Consider the following 19,515-nt stretch of genomic DNA (forward strand, 5'->3'; position numbering starts at 1 on the left):
TCTGACATAAGGAACTGTAGGACCACGTCCAAGTTCCAAGCAGGAGTCGAAATATGTTATTTTTATTAGTAAAATAAATTTTTGAATATACTTACCCGATAATCATGTAGCTGTCAACTCCGTTGCCCGACAGAATTCTATGGAGGGATACGCCAGCTATCACAATACTAGAAGGGGGTGTACTTACCAGCGCCACCTGTGGCCAGGTACTCAAGCACTTCTTGTTGACACCTCCTCAATTATTCCTCGGTCCACTGGTTCTCTATGGGGAGGAAGGGAGGGTCGATTAAATCATGATTATCGGGTAAGTATATTCAAAAATTTATTTTACTAATAAAAATAACATTTTTCAATATTAAACTTACCCGATAATCATGTAGCTGATTCACACCCAGGGGGGTGGGTGAAAAACCAGTGTACAAGACTAAAGGATAGCTAAGTATCCCGTATTTCATATAATCAGTTATCCACAATAACAATGAAATAATAAGTACCTGGTAAGGAAGTCGACTTGAACCGTTACTCTGCCTTTAATAAGATCGTCTTCCTTACTGAGCGCAGCGTTCCTCTTGGGAGGCTGAATCAACTCAAAGGTGCTAAAGTATAAGGGCTGCAACCCATACTAAAGGACCTCATCACAACCTTTAACCTCGGCGCTTCTCAAGAAAGAATTGACCACCCGCCAAATCAACAAGGATGTGGAAGGCTTCTTAGCCGACCGTACAACCCATAAAAAGTATTCAAGAGAAAGGTTAAAAGGTTATGGGATTATGGGAATGTAGTGGCTGAGCCCTCGCCTACTACTGCATTCGTTGCCACGAATGGTCCCAGGGTGTAGCAGTACTCGTAAAGAGACTGGACATCTTTGAGAAAGAATGATGCGAACACTGACTTGCTTCTCCAATAGGTTGCATCCATAACACTCTGCAGAGAATGGTTCTGTTTGAAGGCCACTGAAGTAGCCACAGCTCCCACTTCATGTGTCCTTACCTTCAGCAAAGCAAGGTCTTCTTCCTTCAGATGAGAATGTGTTTCTCTAATCAGAAGCCTGAATAGTAAGAAACTGAGTTCTTAGAACTTGGAAAAGAAGGTTTCTTGATAGCACACTATAAGGCTTCTGATTGTCCTTGTAAAGGTTAAGACCTTTTTAGATAGTACCTAAGAGCTCTAACTGGGCAAAGTACTCTCTTCAGATCATTCCCCACCAAGTTGGACAGGCTTGGGATCTCGAACGACTTAGGCCAAGGACGTGAAGGAAGCTCGTTTAGCAAAAACCGAGCTGCAAGGAACATGTAGCCGTTTCAGATGTGAAAACAATGATCCTGCTGAAGGCGTGGATCTCACTTACTCTTTTAGCTGTGTCAAGCACACGAGGAAAAGAGTTTTTAATGTGAGGTCCTAAAAAGAGGCTGATTGGAGAGGTTCAAATCTTGATGACATAAGGAACCTTAGGACCACGTCTAGATTCCAGCCTGGAGTGGACAACCGACGTTCCTTTGAGGTCTCAAAAGACCTAGGGAGGTCCTGTAGATCTTTGTTGGTGGAAAGATCCAAGCCTCTGTGGCGGAAAACCGCTGCCAACATACTTCTGTAACCCTTGATCGTAGGAGCTGAAAGGGATCTTACTTTCCTTAGATATAACAGGAAGTCAGCAATCTGGGTTACAGTGGTACTGGTTGAGGAAACTGCATTGGTCTTGTACCAGCTACGGAAGACTTCCCCTTGAGACTGATAGATTCTGAGAGTGGATGTTCTCCTTGCTTTGGCAATCGCTCTGGCTGCCTCCTTCGAAAAGCCCCTAGCTCTTGAGAGTCTTTCGAAAGTCTGAAGGCAGTCAGACGAAGAGCGTGGAGGATTGGGTGTACCTTCTTTACGTGAGGTAGACTTAGAAGGTTCACTCCTAGAGGAAGAGTCCTGGGAATGTCGACCAGCCATTGCAGTACCTCTAAGAACCATTCTCTCGCGGACCAGAGCGGAGCCAACCAACGTCAGCCGTGTCCCTTTGTGAGAGGAGAACTTCTGAAGTACCCTGTTGACAATCTTGAACGGCGGGAATGCATACAGGTCGAGATGGAACCAATCCAGCAGAAAAGCATCCACGTGAACTGCTGCTGGGTCTGGAATCGGAGAACAATACAACAGGAGTCTCTAGGTTATCGAGGTAGTGAACAGATCTATGGTTGGCTGACCCCACAGGGCCCAAAGTCTGTTGCAAACATTCTTGAGAAGGGTCCACTCTGTGGGGATGACCTGACCCTTCCGTCTGAGGTGATCTGCCATGACATTCATACCGCCCTGAATGAACCTCGTTACCAGTTAGCTTTCGATCTTTAGACCAGATGAGTAGGTCCCTTGCGATCTAGAACAACTTCCACGAAAGAGTCCCTCCCTGCTTGAAGATGTAAGCCAGGGCTGTGGTGTTGTCAGAGTCCACCTCCACCACTTTGTTAAGCTGGAGGGACTTGAAGTTTATCAAGGCCAGAATAACCGCCAACAACTCCTTGCAATTGATGTGAAGTGTCCTTTGCTCCTGATTCCATGTTCCCGAGCATTCTTGTCCGTCCAAAGTCGCACCCCAGCCCGTGTCTGATGCGTCCGAGAGGAGACGGCGGTCTTGTTTCTGAACAGCCAAAGGTAGACTTCCTTGAGAAGAAAGCTGTTCTTACACCACGCGAGAGAAGACCTCCTCTCTTCGGAAACAGGAACTGAGACCGTCTCTAGCGTCATGTCCTTTATCCAGTGAGCAGCTAGATGATACTGAAGGGGGGGGAGGTGGAATCTCCCTAACACGATGAACAGGGCCAGCGATGAAAGTGTCCCTGTTAGACTCATCCACTACCTGACTGAGCATCGGTTCCTTCTCAGCATGCTCTGGATGCATTCTAGGGCTTGGAAGATCCTTGGGGCCGACGGAAAAGTCCGAAAAGCTCGACTCTGAAGATCCATACCCAAGGAGACAATGGTCTGGGATGGAACGAGCTGAGACTCCTCAAAATTGACCAGGAGGCCCAGTTCCTTGGTCAGATCCATAGTCCATTTGAAAATCTCCAGACAGCGACGACTTGTGGGAGCTCTTAAAAGCCAGTCGTCTGACGGAGCCGAACACAAGATCATGGTACTGCTGCACAGTCTGTGAACTGTCAATCATGGGCAAGCGAGGAAGTACAGTGACAACCCGAATCTGTCTAGACTGTCTGAGTCGTACAGACAACTCCTTATCGGGTTGCTGAGGTTGCCGCACTGCGTCACAACAAGTCACTTCTGTTGGTTGTTGAACGTCTTCCCCGTGACACATTGACTCCGTAAACAAAAAATCCTCTAACAAGGACTAAGCTTGGACTGAATGTCTTGCAACACAGCTCAAGGTCTATGGGAGCAGGTGTGGTAACAGACGGGATTAGCGACTGAAGTGGAACCATTACCTTCCCTGGAAGCATGTTACGCTTAAATAAAAGTCCATAGGAGGCTATGCAGCTAAAGGCTCCCTCCAAATGACAGAGTCCTCAAGGGAATATCAGAAGGAGGGAGAAAAGAACTTTCTCATCTACAGGGACCATATCCTAGAAAAGCTAAGTTCTCTCAGTGAGGGTTCACTGGTGCAAAGCAGCAGACTAGAAGGCAACGTTATGAAACTGCTTGACAGTCTAGTGAGTTGGCAACAACCAAAGATGTGTGACTGAGAAGCATGCGGTAAGGTATGCAGAGCATGTTGTATGCAGAGTATGCTGTATGCAGAGCATGCTGAATGTAGAGCATGTTGTATGCAGAGCATGCTGAATGCAGAGCATGCTGTATGCAGAGCATGTTGTATGCAGAGCATGCTGAATGCAGAGCATGTTGTATGCAGAGCATGTTGTATGCAGAGCATGCTGTATGCAGAGCATGCTGTATGTAGAGCATGTTGTATGCAGAGCATGCTGAATGCAGAGCATGCTGTATGCAGAGCATGTAGTATGCAGAGCATGCTGTAAGCAGAGCATGCTGTATGTAGAGCATGCTGTAAGGTAAGCAGAGCGTGTGCATGGCGTTTAACATTTCTCAGAAATTCCATGACCAGTGCTAGAGTGCTTTATGCATGCTTGCATGGGGTTTAAATATCAACATAATATTTACCTTACATTCATAACTCATGATTCATATTTTTTGCCATATTCTGCGATATTGTTAAAAATATATTGCAAGGAATACAAATATATTTTTATAAGTAATACAAATAACCTCCATTATCATAAGGTTTGAAAATGGAGGTAAGGTATGCTGAACAGCAGAGTCAGAACGAGCTGGAACAACAATAGTTGTGGTTTCCTCTTCAAGACTCTGTTGAGGGAACACCTGAGGCTCAGTCTGCAAAGGCTGATCAAAGGAAGTAGCAGAAGGTAGGCGCATGGGTGGAGGAGGCTGACTCCTGGCATGAGTGGCTGAACCCAAGGGTTGCGCTTGCTGAGCGGTTGGCGGAAGCGGAGTAGCAAGTTCCTGTTCCTGTGGTATGAGCGGAGCGCGATGAGGTAGAGGCTGCGCAGAACAAGGTAAATGTCTCACAAGCTGAGGCTCCTGAGGCGCAAGGCTAAGGTGTAGTGGTGCTTGCCTTGTGGAGGGTTGAGCTCGCTGCAGCGAGAGCTGAGGAGACTGACTCAAGGACGGGAGAGGTTGTTGTACCTCAACCGAGTGTTGCATCACTGGTGGAGCAGCAAGTGGAGGCGGAGGAAGAGAGGTATAATCCTCCTGATCCCATTGTAAAGGTTGCCTTAAAGAAGGCGGAGGCTGAGCACCACTGGGAACAGCCAACTCAGAACGTGGCTCAACATCGTACGCCTGGCAGGTGGTACTGCGATCAGGCGGAGCGAGCGCAGGCGGAGGGAGTGTAGGCGGAGGCGGAGGCGCAACACTCTCAGCCCGACACTCACGCATCAAGACCGAAAGTTGTGACTGCATGGACTGCAGTAGAGTCAACTTGGGGTCGGCAGACACTAAGGTCTGCTGAGGTAAAGCCTTAACAGCAGAGATCTGTTGCGGCAGAACCTTACTCCTCTTAGGCGGAGTACATTCAACTGATGACTGAGGAGAGTCAGAGCTAACCCAATGACTGCATCCGGGTTGTTGAACTCTAACTTCGTACGTCTGGCATAGGTCTGGACTTTATGTTTAAGAGGTCTTGAGACCTGAGACCAGCGTTTTCTCCCCTAAATTTCTTCTGCAGACGAGCAAAATAAGGGCTCAATCGTCTGCGGGTGGGAGTGACGGTCTCGGTAAGACACGCCCACAACCACCGAGGATACTTCTGTGCGCCGATCAAGGCCTGCTGAACCCTTTTGTCCTTCGACATTGCTTCTCCCCTGGGCTTGGGAGCTTGCAAGAGGTCCCGGACTGGGAAAACGACTGGCGCGCACAGAAGTACCCTCACGCACAACACTGACACACTATGCGCTAATCACTTATCACTTTGATTTTCTGTTTGCACTTATTTCACTGAACTCGAAACTTTAAGTGGTTTGTACCTGAAACACGCAATTCTATCCTTTCTCAAAAGTTAGTAATTGCGAAAACAGGATTACAATGTAACAGAAAAATCTAATGAAAGATAAATAATTCAGTGGCTGGAAAGAGACTAAACACTAGATCACTCTAGAAACGTTTACTTTCTTCCCCTAAAGAGACTAGGGAGAAGAGCAAAAAACGATAACAACGTTACTCGTACGCCTGGCAGGCTTGAATGAAACGTTTATCCTCTTTCTCCCTCCGTCTCTATCTCTCTCTCTCTCTCTCTCTCTCTCTCTCTCTCTCTCTCTCTCTCTCTCTCTCTCTCTCTCTCTCTCTCTCTCTCTCTCTCTCTCTCTCTCTCTCTCTCTCTCTCTCTTGACTTAGAACCTGAGAGAAGAGCCCAATCATATATATCGTTAAAACATATTATTGTTAAAGGAAAAAACTGAAATATTTCCCAAAATGAAAAGTTCCTTTATTAGGATTAAAACCATTAAGTTAAGAAAGAATGAACAAAACGCTAGACACGGTTACTCTTACTGCAATGTGAAACCGTGAAAATTCTTTCTCTATCGTAACGATAGAGCGCAAGTTGAACGTTCTGAACGTCAACAACTGCAGAGACAAAACAAAACGTTAGTTCAACTTTGAAAACAGTACTAGACTATCAAAGAAATTCTTTCAAAGACATTAAAATAGCATAATATGTTAACAGGTAAAACCGAAATGACGGGCTCAATGTTAATTAACTTCGGTACCAAGAAAAGACCGCCTACTATTAGGAAGGTCGAATATAAACAAATATAAAAATTAATTTTAATAAGTTTATAAAAAAAGGAAGTTAATCGAAGAGGCCTATAAGAGGCGGAGAGATATAAAATAAATCTATAACTTTTGTTAAGCAAAATTAAGAAAGAGAGTCTATACTCTCTTAGACACCAACACTTCCGTCTAAGGGAAGGGTCGGCCATTTAAAGGTGAAAGAGAGTTCATACTCTCTTCGTCACCATAATTAATCAAATTAATTCCAAAAGCTAACTAAGCTAATATAGAAGTTTCCAGTAAAGCGACAGCCGAAATCAAAGAGAAATACTTCACCAAAGTCGTGAAAATACTCCAAGAACATAAGCGTATCCCAGAACGTCTTGCCGGAAGCACGACAGAGGAATAATTGAGGAGGTGTCAACAAGAAGTACTTGAGTACCTGGCCACAGGTGGCGCTGGTAAGTACACCCCCTTCTAGTATTGTGATAGCTGGCGTATCCCTCCATAGAATTCTGTCGGGCAACGGAGTTGACAGCTACATGATTATCGGGTAAGTTTAATATTGAAAAATGACGCTCCTTGGAAGTCTCGAAAGACTTAAGCAGGTCTTGGAGATCTTTGTTATTAGAAAGATCCAAACCCTTATGCCTGAAAACAAAAGCTAACATGCTTTTGTAGCCTTTAATGGTGGATGCAGAGAGGGAGCGACCGTTTCTCAGATAAGGCAGAAAATTCACAATCTGCGCTACAGAGGCACTTGGAAGAGGAAATAGAGGAGGACTTGCACCAGTCTCTAAATACCTCCCATTTCGACTGATAGATCCTGATGGTAGAGGATCTTCTAGCGGTCGCGATCGCTCTAGCTGCCTCCTTCGAAAACCCTCGAGCTCAAGAGAGTCTTTCGATAGTCTGAAGGCAGTTAGACGAAGCGTGGGGAGGCTTTGATAAAATCTCTTTACGTGAGGCTGTCGCAAGAGATCCATCCGTAACGGCAGACTTCTTGGAATGTCTACCAGCCATAGAAGTACCTCTGTGAACCACTCTCTCGCGGGCCAGAGTGGAGCAACCAATGTCAACCTGGTCCCTTCGTGAGAGGTGAACTTCTGCAGTACCTTGTTTAGGATCTTGAAAGGTGGAAAGGCATAAACGTCCAGGTGAGACCAGTCCAGCAGGAAAGCGTCTATGTGGGCTGCCTCTGGATCTGGAACTGGAAAGCAGTAAGTCGAGAGCCTCTTTGTCAGAGAAGTCGCAAAAAGATCTACGGTGGGTTGACCCCATGTCATCCATAGCTTCTCGCACACAGTCTTATGCAACGTCCACTCCATGGAGATGACTTGTCCTCTTCTGCTGAGGCAGTCAGCCAAGACATTCATTTTTCCTTGCACAAATCTCGCCAAAGGAGAGATGTTACTAGCCTTAAATGGAGTTCCTTCTGATCCGTGGATCCAAGACCCGAGCATTCCAGACTGTCCAGTGGAGCTCCCTAACCCAAATCCGATGCATCTGAATACAACACATGGTTTGGGTTCTTGATCGCAAGAGAAAGACCTTCTCGAAGTCTGTTGTTGCTGTCCCACCAAGTCAGACATGTCTAGACTGAGTTGGAGATTGGGAAAGAGATACTCTCTAAGCCCTTCTCCTTGATCCAATGGTTTAGGCGAAATTGGAGAGGGCATAGGTTGAGTCTCCCTAGAGAGATAAACTACTCCAGCGATGAAAGAGTTCCCACAAGGCTAGTTCAAACTCTTACAGAGCAACTGTTTTTCTCTTGCAAGTGAAGGACTTTTAACAGAGCTTGTTCCATTCTTGTGGGAGACGAAAAGGCCCGAAAAATCAGACACTGTATCTCCATTCCCAAATAAAGAATAGTCTGGGATGGGGTACTGTAAGTTACGACTTCTCTACGTTCACTATGAGACCTAGCTCCTTGGTTAGGTCTAATGTCCATTAGAGGCTCTCCAGACAGCGATATAATGACGACGCCCTGATTAGCCAGTCGTCAAAATAAAGGGAGGCTCTGAATCCTCAAAAAATGTAGAAAGCTTGCTACATTTTGCAAGGGCCTTGTAAAAACAAGAGGAGCAGGAATGAGGCCGAAGTACAGTGCTCGACATTGGTACATTACTTTCCCGTCCACAAACCTCAGATGTTGTTGAAAGTTTGGATGAATCGGGATGTGGAAGTATGCATCCTGAAGGTCGAGAGAGACCATCCAGTCGCCTTCCCTTACTACTGCCAAGACAGATTTGGTAGTCTTCATCGTGAAGTTTGTCTTGACAATGAACACATTGAGCGCACTTACATCTTAAGTACTCCTGCAGTGAACGTGGCTGCCAGATCATTGGAGCCATCCCTGATAGCCTTGTTCCTGCAGTGAACGTGGCTGTCAGATCATTGGAGCCATCCCTGATAGCCTTGTTCATGCATGACATAATTGTACAGCAATACATTGACAGCTGGAGAGACCTTCTTACTTAAGGCCCCCAGGGACCAATCCAACAAATAAAAACTTCAAACGCTCGAAAAACTCCTAACAGGAGATGGTCTAGCTCTGAAGCCGACCATAAAATCTTGGAGCGTCTCATGGCCAGGCGACGGGGAGAGTCTATGAGGCTTGAGAAGTCTCCCTGGGCAGAGGCAGGAACTCCCAAGCCGAGAACTTCTCCCGTGTCATACCAGACGCTCGCTCTAGAAGCCAGTTTAAAAGGGGGAAAGCAAAGGCTGTCTCCCCCAAACTCCTCCTGGTGATCATCCAGTCGCCTAGCAATCGTAAAGCTCTCTTAGAAGAGCGAGAGAGCACTAGCTTAGAAATCGACGGCTTCGAAGTAGCTAGGCCTAGCGTAAACTCTGACGAAGGCGAACGAGGAGCAGCAGTTACAAATTGGACCGGAAAAAGATCCTTAAAAATCAGCATGATTTTTTTAAAGTCCATAGAGGGCTGAGCAGCTTTAGGCTCCTCTCCGTCTGACAAAGTCCCCAAAGGAATATCAGTAGGAGGAGGATCAGCAACTTCCTCATCTGGAGGAACCTCGTCCGACAATTGCCGAGTCTCATGAAAAGGAGAGACCTGCCGCGGCGGCAACGCTTGACAGGCAATGTCAACAAGCAAAGGAGCAGCAGTAGCAGTAGAGGAAGCGACGTCACGCCGCTGCTGAAAGGACTGAAATCCTTGTGACTGACCAACAACAACAACTGAAGTTGATTGACGCTCGACGTCTCGTCGGAACTGCCTTGACTGCATAGACTGAGCAGGCAAAACAACCTTCGACTGCGGTGATTGACGCTCAACGTCAAGTCGAGGCAACTGAGCCGGTCGGCGAACGTCAGGTCGGGGCTGCGGCGGCAGCGGCTGAACGTCAACACGAGACTGCGGCAGCGGCTGAACGTCAACACGAGACTGCGGCAGCAGCTGAAAGTCAACACGAGACTGCAGCGAGGGAGGATCCATGTCACGTGACTGACGTGAAAAACTACTGACATCACGTTTCAAATTACAAGAAACGTCAGCACTAACGTCAAACGGACGAGTAAATGCTCGTTTGGGCGGCTGACGGCCAGAGTCTCGTTTAGCGTAACGGCGACTCGAAAGCGAAGGTTCATCGTGAACCTGCTCAACGTCATACTTCTCCATAAGGGAGGCAAGCTTAGTCTGCATGTCCTGCAGGACAACCCATTTAGGATCAACAGGAGTCGGAACGGGCCGAGACGACGGTAACGTCTGTGTTGGCAAAACATTGCCTTTACCGCGACCCTTGGACCCCGTGTTACGCTTGCGTTTAATAGGCGAACAGTCTTCCGACGACTGCAAAGGGTCAGAGCTGTCCCAATGGCTACAGCCAGGACGCTGAACCTGTCCTGAAGGGACTGACTTTCGCTTAAAGGGTCTAGAAACCTTGCGCCAAGGTTTCTTTTGCGAAAAGTCTTCGGATGACGAGGAGAACACAGTCTCACCCGTCTTATGGTAAGGGCGATCTTGACGAGAAACGTCCGATACCAAAGAGGGAACGTCTGTACATTGGTTAAAGCCTCTCGTCCCCTTAAGTCCTACGACATTATTTCTCCCTGGTGCAGGGGAGCCTGAAAGAGGTCTCAGACTAGGGGAGCGACAAGCACGAACAAACGAACCCTCCGCAAAACAGAACATGTTTTTTTTTGCACTTACTTCACTGATATCGTATTTTTCAATAATTTCACATTAGGCATGAATAAAACTGATATCTACCTGAAGCACGCAATTCTCCCTTACATCAAAAGGTTATAATTGCGAAATGAGTCGTATAATGTAAGCACATTAGTACAAAATGAAACACACATGCAAAAATCAATAAACATATACATATATATCGAATAAAACGGAAATATATAAAGTTAAAAAGGATCAGTGACTGGGGAGGAGACTAAACACTAGTTCACTAAAGACTACGTTTTCAATCTCTCACCGTACAGTGCCTTGGGACGAGAATAAAAACTAAAATCGTTTTATCCTCTCTCCCCGTACAGAGACTTGGGACGAGAGTAAAAAACTGAATCGAGAACGTTACTCGCTCCCAAACTCCTTGTACAGAGACTTGGGACGAGAATAAAGATCCGATCGTTCTCTCTTTCTCTCTCTCTCTCTCTCTTGTCACACACAAGAGAATTGCCCACTCACCCTTCGTCAATAAACAGGTTATTTGACCAAAGGAAAAAACTGAAAGGACTAAGAAATTGAAAATTAACAAGTTCCTTTAAATTAGTATCTAAAACACTTCAGTTTGAAAGAAGAATGAACCAAACGTCAAAATCGATTTACTCTTTCTGCAAAGTGAAACCGTGATTTTCTCTTTCTCTATCGTAACGATAGAGGGCAAACTGCGAAGCATAAATAAACCAAACGTTAGTTCATCTTTGAAAAAAAAAAAAAAAAAAACAGCACGAAGACTATTCAAAGAATATATTTCTTAAAATATTTTCTAAAAAAAATATTCATTTCATAACTCTTACAGAGCAATTGATTTAAACTTAACAAAAATAAAAGTTGAATGGGCTCAACGTTGTTTAACTTCGGTTTCCAAGTTAGGACCGCCTACATCTCGGACTAGGGGAGGAATAGGTAAAGGCCGCATATAAACAAAACATAAAATTTATCTTGACGTTTAGTATAAATGGAAAGCTAATCAAAGAGGCCTAATAAAGGCGGGTGAGATATAAAATATATAGAGGAAAATCTATAAATATCAACAATAATTTATAACGTGATAAAATAATTACTAAAAGCCTTAAACACACTTCCGTACACTGAGGGAAGGGTCGGCCATCTTTACTCTATGGAAAAACCAGAGATAAAAAAAAAGCAAGGGCAAAACAATTTTCCTCTCCTTTCAAAAGCATTTCTTTTGAAGATAGTATTGAATAATCCAACACGGCGAAAGCAATAAAACCAAAACCAAGTACTTCACCAATTCGGTAGAAAACTCGAGGTCATAAAGCGAGTGGAACCAACTTGTCGACAAGACCGACAGAGAAGAACTGGAGATGTTTACAAGTATACGCGGTATCTGGCCGATAGTCGGCGCTGGTGGGCACACCCGCAACCTTCACGGCGATCGCTCGCGAGTTTTTGGAATCTGTCGAGCCGTCGGAGACGTCAGCTATTATATATTCACCGGCTAAGTTTAATATTTAAAAACAATTTGCAGATCATAAGAATGCGTTATACAGTATTACTTAACACTTATTAACTTCAAAACGAGATAAAATGAGATCAGACCTCACCCACAGCAACTTATTTCTCAAAACCAGTTTGCCTTTCCCAGAATCAATTTACACCGTTGGCATATTTGAAGTCTGTGTGACAACCATGTGCAAACTTGGGGTTAAGGTAAGAGTTAATTCGATCGGCCTTTTGCTCGACCTTGGACTTTCGAAATTGAATCACTTGCACGTCTCAACATTACAAATAAGCCATGTAAGTTTCATTACTCTATGAGCAAAATTGTGGCCAGGAAGATGTTCATAAATGAACAAACAAACAAACGGGCAAAAACCGAACCTCCTCCCAACTTCGTTAGCGGAAGTAATGACAATAAATACCATTGCTAAATTACTCTTGTTGAAGGGATAATTCATCACTCATAAGAATGCAGATGCTTGACTCTCTTTTCATATTCAGTAACTTCTTTCCTATCCAATCATTTAACTTATCACTACAGAGGGACACTACAGCATCAAGTGTCATAAAAACTGTTGGTCACAGCTACTTATTGTCTCTGTGAAACTTAACTTTTAAAGAAATCCAAGAAAATCTACGATGCAAATTTCTGTGCCTTATGGATTACAGTATACATTCCAACCATAAATGGGATTCAAGAATTTAGCTTTATAGCCTGGCACTGGGGCACTTGAAGTCATTCAGCGCCTAAGTGGATCTCGGGTAAAACTCTTAGAATTACAATATGAGGTAAAACACTGTAGAATATATAAAATGAGTGCAACTAGGAGCTGATGGACCACTGCCAAGTAGTGCACAACATAATGTGCAGTAACTGTAGTACCCAGTTGTACAGTCCTCTGAAATCCTCATAAGGTATTCCAATATCATTGATGACTGAAAATTGTTCAAGCATTTCTAAAAACCCTCTCAAATTATATACCCATCAATTCCTGTTGCATTTAAGGCTTGCATAAAGGCTGTACATGAAAGTAGGCTTGAGAGGTAGAAATGCCAATGGGTTAACAGTCTTAAAAAAGTGCCGAACTCCTATCCAGTGGACAATACAATGCACGACCCTTACTTCCATGAGTTACGTGTTGTTACCCAACCATATCACTACATCTATAATGAAGGAAGTGGTATGGATGTCAGAAAAGCTTCAGACAAATATTGAACTCAATCGAAGATCAGCACTAAGGCTTTTGCCAATGATAGTCATTTAGAAAGCTATAAAGGAGTGTGGAAAATGAGGCCCGGGGAGCTATTGTATGCAGGTGACGTATGTCAAAAGGAGATTCGAAGGAAAAGATGGTGGAATTTCTTAAAAGGTAGAATGGAAGGGAAATGACACAAAATCAATGAAAACAAAACAAAGATTAATCCCTGCAAGTTTCACTACTCTACAAATAAAATTGTGGCCAAGAAGCTGTTCACAAACAAACACACAAACAGGAGGTAAACATAACCTTCCAACTTCTTGGCAGAGGTAATAATGGTGACTGGAAGTGCATCAAATAAAAAAGTACAATCAAGAAAGTGCCATATTACTGTTGAGGGAAACATACAGAGGTGATGTCTGTACTGTTCCAAATGGTGTCTCAAGAGGTTACGGTGATCCCAAAATCTAAATATACTAAGATATTTTAGATACCTAAAAAGTAGAACATAATCAAACAGTGAAGATCAAAAGAGCTGAGAACCCTATTGTGATTATATAGGCAGATCTAGAAGACAAATGTCCCTAAATAGGAGTTTTAATCCCGTTTCCCCGTTTTTCCTCATAGATTGTTGTTGTTTCATATACTATATTCTATACAGTAACACAGTCCCGTAATTATGTAGAAAATCTACTATAACCCAGTACTGTACTATGTACAACATCAATTCTGAACCATAGTATATAGCTGAATTTGAATGAGGCCTCTTAATCCCACACACATTTGCAACCTCCACGCCTCTTACAGAGACTGCGCTTCCTTGAAATGACAGACTTATGACAGCTTGTCACGTCTCATTGCATTCAGCTAATAGCAAAAAAAAGAAACTTCTGCTTTTCATGCAAATGAATATGGTTATGCCTACCTTGTGGCTATTAAATATAGCCATAAATACTTAGCCAATGCATGCACTGATGCTTCTATACATAGTGATAATCAACTTCCTTCAATAAAGATAAATAAATAACTAGAGTAGGTCAAGATAGGATGTATTTTGGTATGCAATGGAAAGCGTATACATATAAAGTCCACTACTTATCTCTTTTGAATATGAAAAACAAAGGACATAAGCCTGTATGTAAATCATCGTCAACATCACCACCATATCCTCCTACGCCTATTGACGTAATGGGCCTCGGTCAGATTTCGCCAGTCGTCTCTATTTTGAGCTTTTAAATCAATACTTTGCCATTCATCATCTCCTACTTCACACTTCATAGTATACAGTATAACAATTGAATAATGCTAAAAAAACATTTCTCTTAGCATTATGATGTCCTGAGCTACTCTTAGCTCACTCTTCAGATAAAATAAATACTCTTGGAAAAAACAAGGTAAATGTGCATTACTGACAATTAGTATGTTCTAAATTGGGCTTACAAGATGGTGACGAATAAAAACACCTAAGAGCATTAATGTATAAAAGAGCATGGATAAATACATATCAATAAAGAAACAATACAGTATAATAGTTTAAAAAAAATCAAATACAATAACACGTAAGGTAAGCTATTAAGTAGGTTGCTCTATGAACAACGTGAAATTTTTTGTTATAAAATATACTAGAGCTATTTATTGAGCTACAATTATAAATTGATAAAAAATTATTCAAGAAAGATTTGAACTGTAGCCGATATGACAATTTGAATATTTTTACCTGTGTGCCAGCATTAGCAAACTTTGAAAATCTTACGTTCCACCTAACCCAACCAAGGATGTATAGTCGATACTTAAGAGAGGCATCCATATACTTAAACTAACCCAGGAGATGCTGTTCTACCTCACAAAACATCAAATATCTCCAAATAGGTTGTAGAACGGTAGAAGAGAGTCATCCAACCACCTAGTAATAGTAGAAGTAACTTGGGGATCGCACGAGGCCTACAGACACACACCGACGTAGGTAAAGATAGGAGAGGTATCTTAAACCTTAGGCCATTTGTTTTCTATTTTAATAAAATAGTATTGACACCTTTCTATACCAGAGGCAACCTGTGTCTGCTATCAACAACCTGCTTAGCTCTTATGAAGCGAGGTGTAAAATTACAAAAATAATATGGTCCAATTTGATGCCCGTAACAAAGATATAACCTACAGTAAACAAAGATGATAATGATGAAGATATATACTGTAAGAACTAGCCATACCACATATAAATCCAACGGTAGTATAATAGGCCTGATTTTGGTAAATATTGCCTCGTGTCAAAAGGCATATATCAATTTATCCTAAACTGATTTGAGGAGTGCATGTGCCACTAATCAAATTTACCTAGATCTCTATGATCATCTTCTATTAACGTGCATTATTTCCCATTTTGTATAGGGTAAGCATAGTTGCCTTCTTTTTCAAGGACTTTGCTTTGGCTTTGGGGTAGACCGTAGTCCTGATCGGCTGCCTTGCCTGACATCCCTTACACCCCGGTAGTGTATGTTCATGTATCGTACCATCCAACAGCGTCCTTCCTTTCATCAGCTAAGAGTCCTGGCGCGGTTAGGTCAACATTCGGGCACGTGTGAGGTCTTATGTTTTTTAGGTGTTGGAGTGGCTTTGTTTGTGTGTATTAGTCTGTAACACCCATTTGCTTTAAGCAAACCTTACTCATCTAACATTTTTGCACCTCTTGAAAATACACAGGGAGGTTATGGCAAAGATTGACAAATGCACAGTCAAAAGTAAACATCAGAACTTCATGTTTCACCCTACCATAAGATAGGTTGCAATGACTTTCCTATTTAACCCTCCCCCAAGAAAACAAGACTACCTAACAAGACCAGGGTATTAATTTGAGAGGTGTAAAGGTAATATTACACCTTACCGCAATTCTGAATATGTAAGTGTGTAGATCATTGGATCTCCAGGCCCGTTGTTCACAGACGCCTTATGTTATACAATTCATGTCAGTCATCACCAACATTAAAAAGTGTGGGCAATATTTTAATAGCGTCCTACCCATCCATTACCGCTTATCAGTACATAGTAGTTTGAAGTTTTTCTCTTATCACGAGCGAGTGAGCAAGCGCACGGCGGAACTAAATCCATTAGATTTTGGTAATATTTTGACAAGTCCTTAATGGTTTTTGCTCCACAGTGCGCTTGCGATGAGAAAAAAGTCAAGCTCCTATGTACTGAAAGCCAGCATTGGCTAGGTGGAACTCTATAAGAACATTACTAGTGTGTGTTTACATAGGCATTAGTCAATGAACTAACTTTAATTATTCACTTACTGGTCTTGGGGTGTATGAATGATAGCGGCCACCTGTATGTATTATGTCTAACCTAGAATACGGCAGTGTAAGGGGGGGCCGCAGGTGGGCATTAGCCGTCCCCCCCACCGTTAGGTAAGTAGGTAAGGACACGGCTTGTAGGTTAGGTTAGGGGGGAATGTTTAGGTTAGTTGATGTCCATTTTTAATCAACTCGTGGGGAACTGGCCGTTGATATACAAATGCTCCCTGGTCTTTGCTCTAAATAAACATCTCATTGCCCCTGTTCTGGCAATCAGTACGTTTTGCTACGCTTCTTAGAATAGTAAATTGGCGGGTATTTTTGTAGTGAATTACAGGGCAATGTAACCTAGGAAAAAAACTACTGTTTCTTATAGAAAAAATTACGATCTCTTCAGAAATGACACTCGTTTCCGTCGCAAATGAATAGTTTCAGAAATATATATACATCTATATCCTACGATAATGGGGGACCCCCAGTGGGAACTCGGGGTTTTGGGTGGGGAAAACATACTGGGGAAACGATATATAATTATTTTCCTATAGTAAATAACGTGAATTAACTGAATTTGATGTTCATTTCAATCAGAAACAAACAGATCAACCAATTCGAATAACTTTGAGTTGCACGGTGTCACTTCTCTTACGAACGAACGATAACATTAGCAACGTTACCAATAATACACAGTGTTACCAACGTTGATGTATGGTACACAGAGTTACCAACGGCACGCTGACATTACTAAAGATAGTAATGATAGATATTTCCATATATTAAATAATTTCTCAATATAAGTTTTACTCAATATATAAAAAGTACAAAAAGGGCACAGAACCTAACAAACCCACCTAACCTAGCCCAGTAGTATGACAGGTCACAAAATAACATTTGATCTACATCGGACGTTGGCAGCACTGGTTACTGTATTTTTTCATGACACAATCTTTGTAACGGCACCTCTAAAGTTTATCCAGATATACTGTTTTGTATTTTCCTCCGGTTATTATAATTTCAAGAAGGTAATGTATAGAGAAAAAAAGGCTTGTTTTACGTTTATATATCGATACCCCAGTATGTTTTCCCCACCCAAAACCCCGAGTTCCCACTGGGGGTCCCCCATTATTGGAGGATATAGATGTATATATATTTCTGAAACTATTCATTTGCGATGGGAACGAGTGTCATTTTCAAAGAGAGCGTAATTTTTCTATAAGAAAAAGTAGTTGTTTTCCTAGGTTACATTGCCCTGTAATACACTACAATGAAACCATTTGGCGGACAAAAATTCAGTGACCGAAGTACCTGCATGCTACCCTTTAAGTAAACTGGAATGATTAAAAGATTCAGCTAGGTTAGGCTGCCATAGCATTCAACCTCAAGATAGGTTAGGCTACCAAGCTCAGGTACAACTGGCATGAAAATATCAATTAACATAATTACCCTAATTTATAAACATAATCTTCAAGTTATAAATTATTTAGCCGTGCGATCTTAGCTACCGTAGGCTACAAGTCAACAACCCCTAGTTAAACTCGAGTCAAATTGGCATTCTCGTAAAATATACATCAACATTGACCAAAAACATTAATTATACACATCCATATTTAATTGCAATAAACTGCAATGAGCAGTAATGCATACGGACGTATAAAATATGACATCTTGGAAAGTGCAATTTAAAGTGCTCCAGGCATTATTGTCGAGCCTCTGTTTTGCCACCACACCATAACAAAGGGATTTAACCATCTATTCCTTAATTAGATAGGCTAATTAATTCATATCTTACTTGCACGAATAGAGAGCGTTGTCATGTGATGCTTTTTCATTCAAGTTAACACTAATATAAGGCGGTGCGAGCTTAAAATTTACTGGTGTTTCTTATCGTGTAAAGTTTCTCGGCCGCCATTACTGAGATTCTGACGCTGTTCGTCAACACTGTCTCCGAATGCCTTGATGCTAGATTTAATTGTGATTCATTTCTTCATTTTAATCATTAAATTATATATAATTTTAATCTAATTGATTCTAGTTATAATTTAAATATATTAAATTTTAGAATTTTCCGATAGTTATATTTCCCTGGACGATTTTATAACATTTACGAAGGCGAAGTCGATGTCAAGTATGTCGAGGCGATAAGACTGAGGTTTCTCGCTTGGTTCATATCCGCCGAATGCGATGGCGATTGGAAAACCGCGTGACTTAATGGGAAAACCGCGCCAGCCTGCTTCCTTAATACTCGACTTAGCCTGCAACAATGCCAGAACCTGTCACGACCAGACTGCAACAGCCTGCACCCAGAGGAAAAACGTTTGCTACGAAGCATGAGCATTTTAAAATCGAACGTTTCCTGCTCATGGAGAATGTCAACCGGACATTTTTTTTTATTTAATGACGTAAGTGTGGAATGTCATACACGTAACATGAATACGGCTTCGCCGTATTCATCATTCATTAATTACATTGCATAATTACATCCGAGAAGCTTTATTTCATGCAATTTCAGTCTTGTAAGACGTCGCATTATTCATGGTCTTAACCGTAGGCGATATGACATACAATCAAGCCAGAGTAAGGAGTGGCTATATTGGTTTTTATTAAACTTTTTTTTTATTGGAGTAGCTGCCATATGTGACAAAGGGAGACTTCTGCGGGTTGATATCTACGAATTGTACCTTTAGGAATTTTTATTTGGGAGCAACGGAAAAAGTTTAATTTGTTGGAGCAAATGTTTTTATGTTGACCAGGCTGACATGAGTCTTTTAAATAGTTTATATATGACATATCTAGTTTGACGTTGTTACTGTTTTTAGAATGATTTATTGTTAATTTGTTATCATCATTTATTTATTTCCTTATTTCCTTTCCTCGCTGGGCTATTTTTCCCTATTGGAGCCCTTGGGCTTATAGCATCTTGCTTTTCCAACTAGGGTTGTAGCTTGGCTAGTAATAATATATATATATATATATATATATATATATATATATATATATATATATATATATATATATATATATATATATATATATATATATATATATATATATCGAAAGTAAAACACACGCATCAAACGACAGGCAAAAAAAGAAAATTAATTATGCATACAGACACGTTTGAAATAAAAAAAAAAAGTAT

General features: G+C 42.0%; 1 protein-coding gene across 2 annotated transcripts in view; it reads right to left on the reverse strand.

Annotated features, from left to right (window-relative positions):
- The window catches only part of LOC137656756 (uncharacterized), a 44,629-nt gene extending 26,323 nt beyond the window's left edge, over positions 1 to 18,306 (reverse strand). For both annotated transcript variants that reach the window (XM_068391018.1, XM_068391016.1), the window contains exon 1: positions 18,166 to 18,306. The gene's annotated coding sequence lies outside the window, so the exon portion shown is untranslated. The remainder of the gene's footprint in view (positions 1 to 18,165) is intronic.
- Positions 18,307 to 19,515: the final 1,209 nt, after the last annotated feature.

This window comes from Palaemon carinicauda, chromosome 17 (genome assembly GCF_036898095.1).
Source record: "Palaemon carinicauda isolate YSFRI2023 chromosome 17, ASM3689809v2, whole genome shotgun sequence".
NCBI lineage: Eukaryota > Metazoa > Arthropoda > Malacostraca > Decapoda > Palaemonidae > Palaemon > Palaemon carinicauda.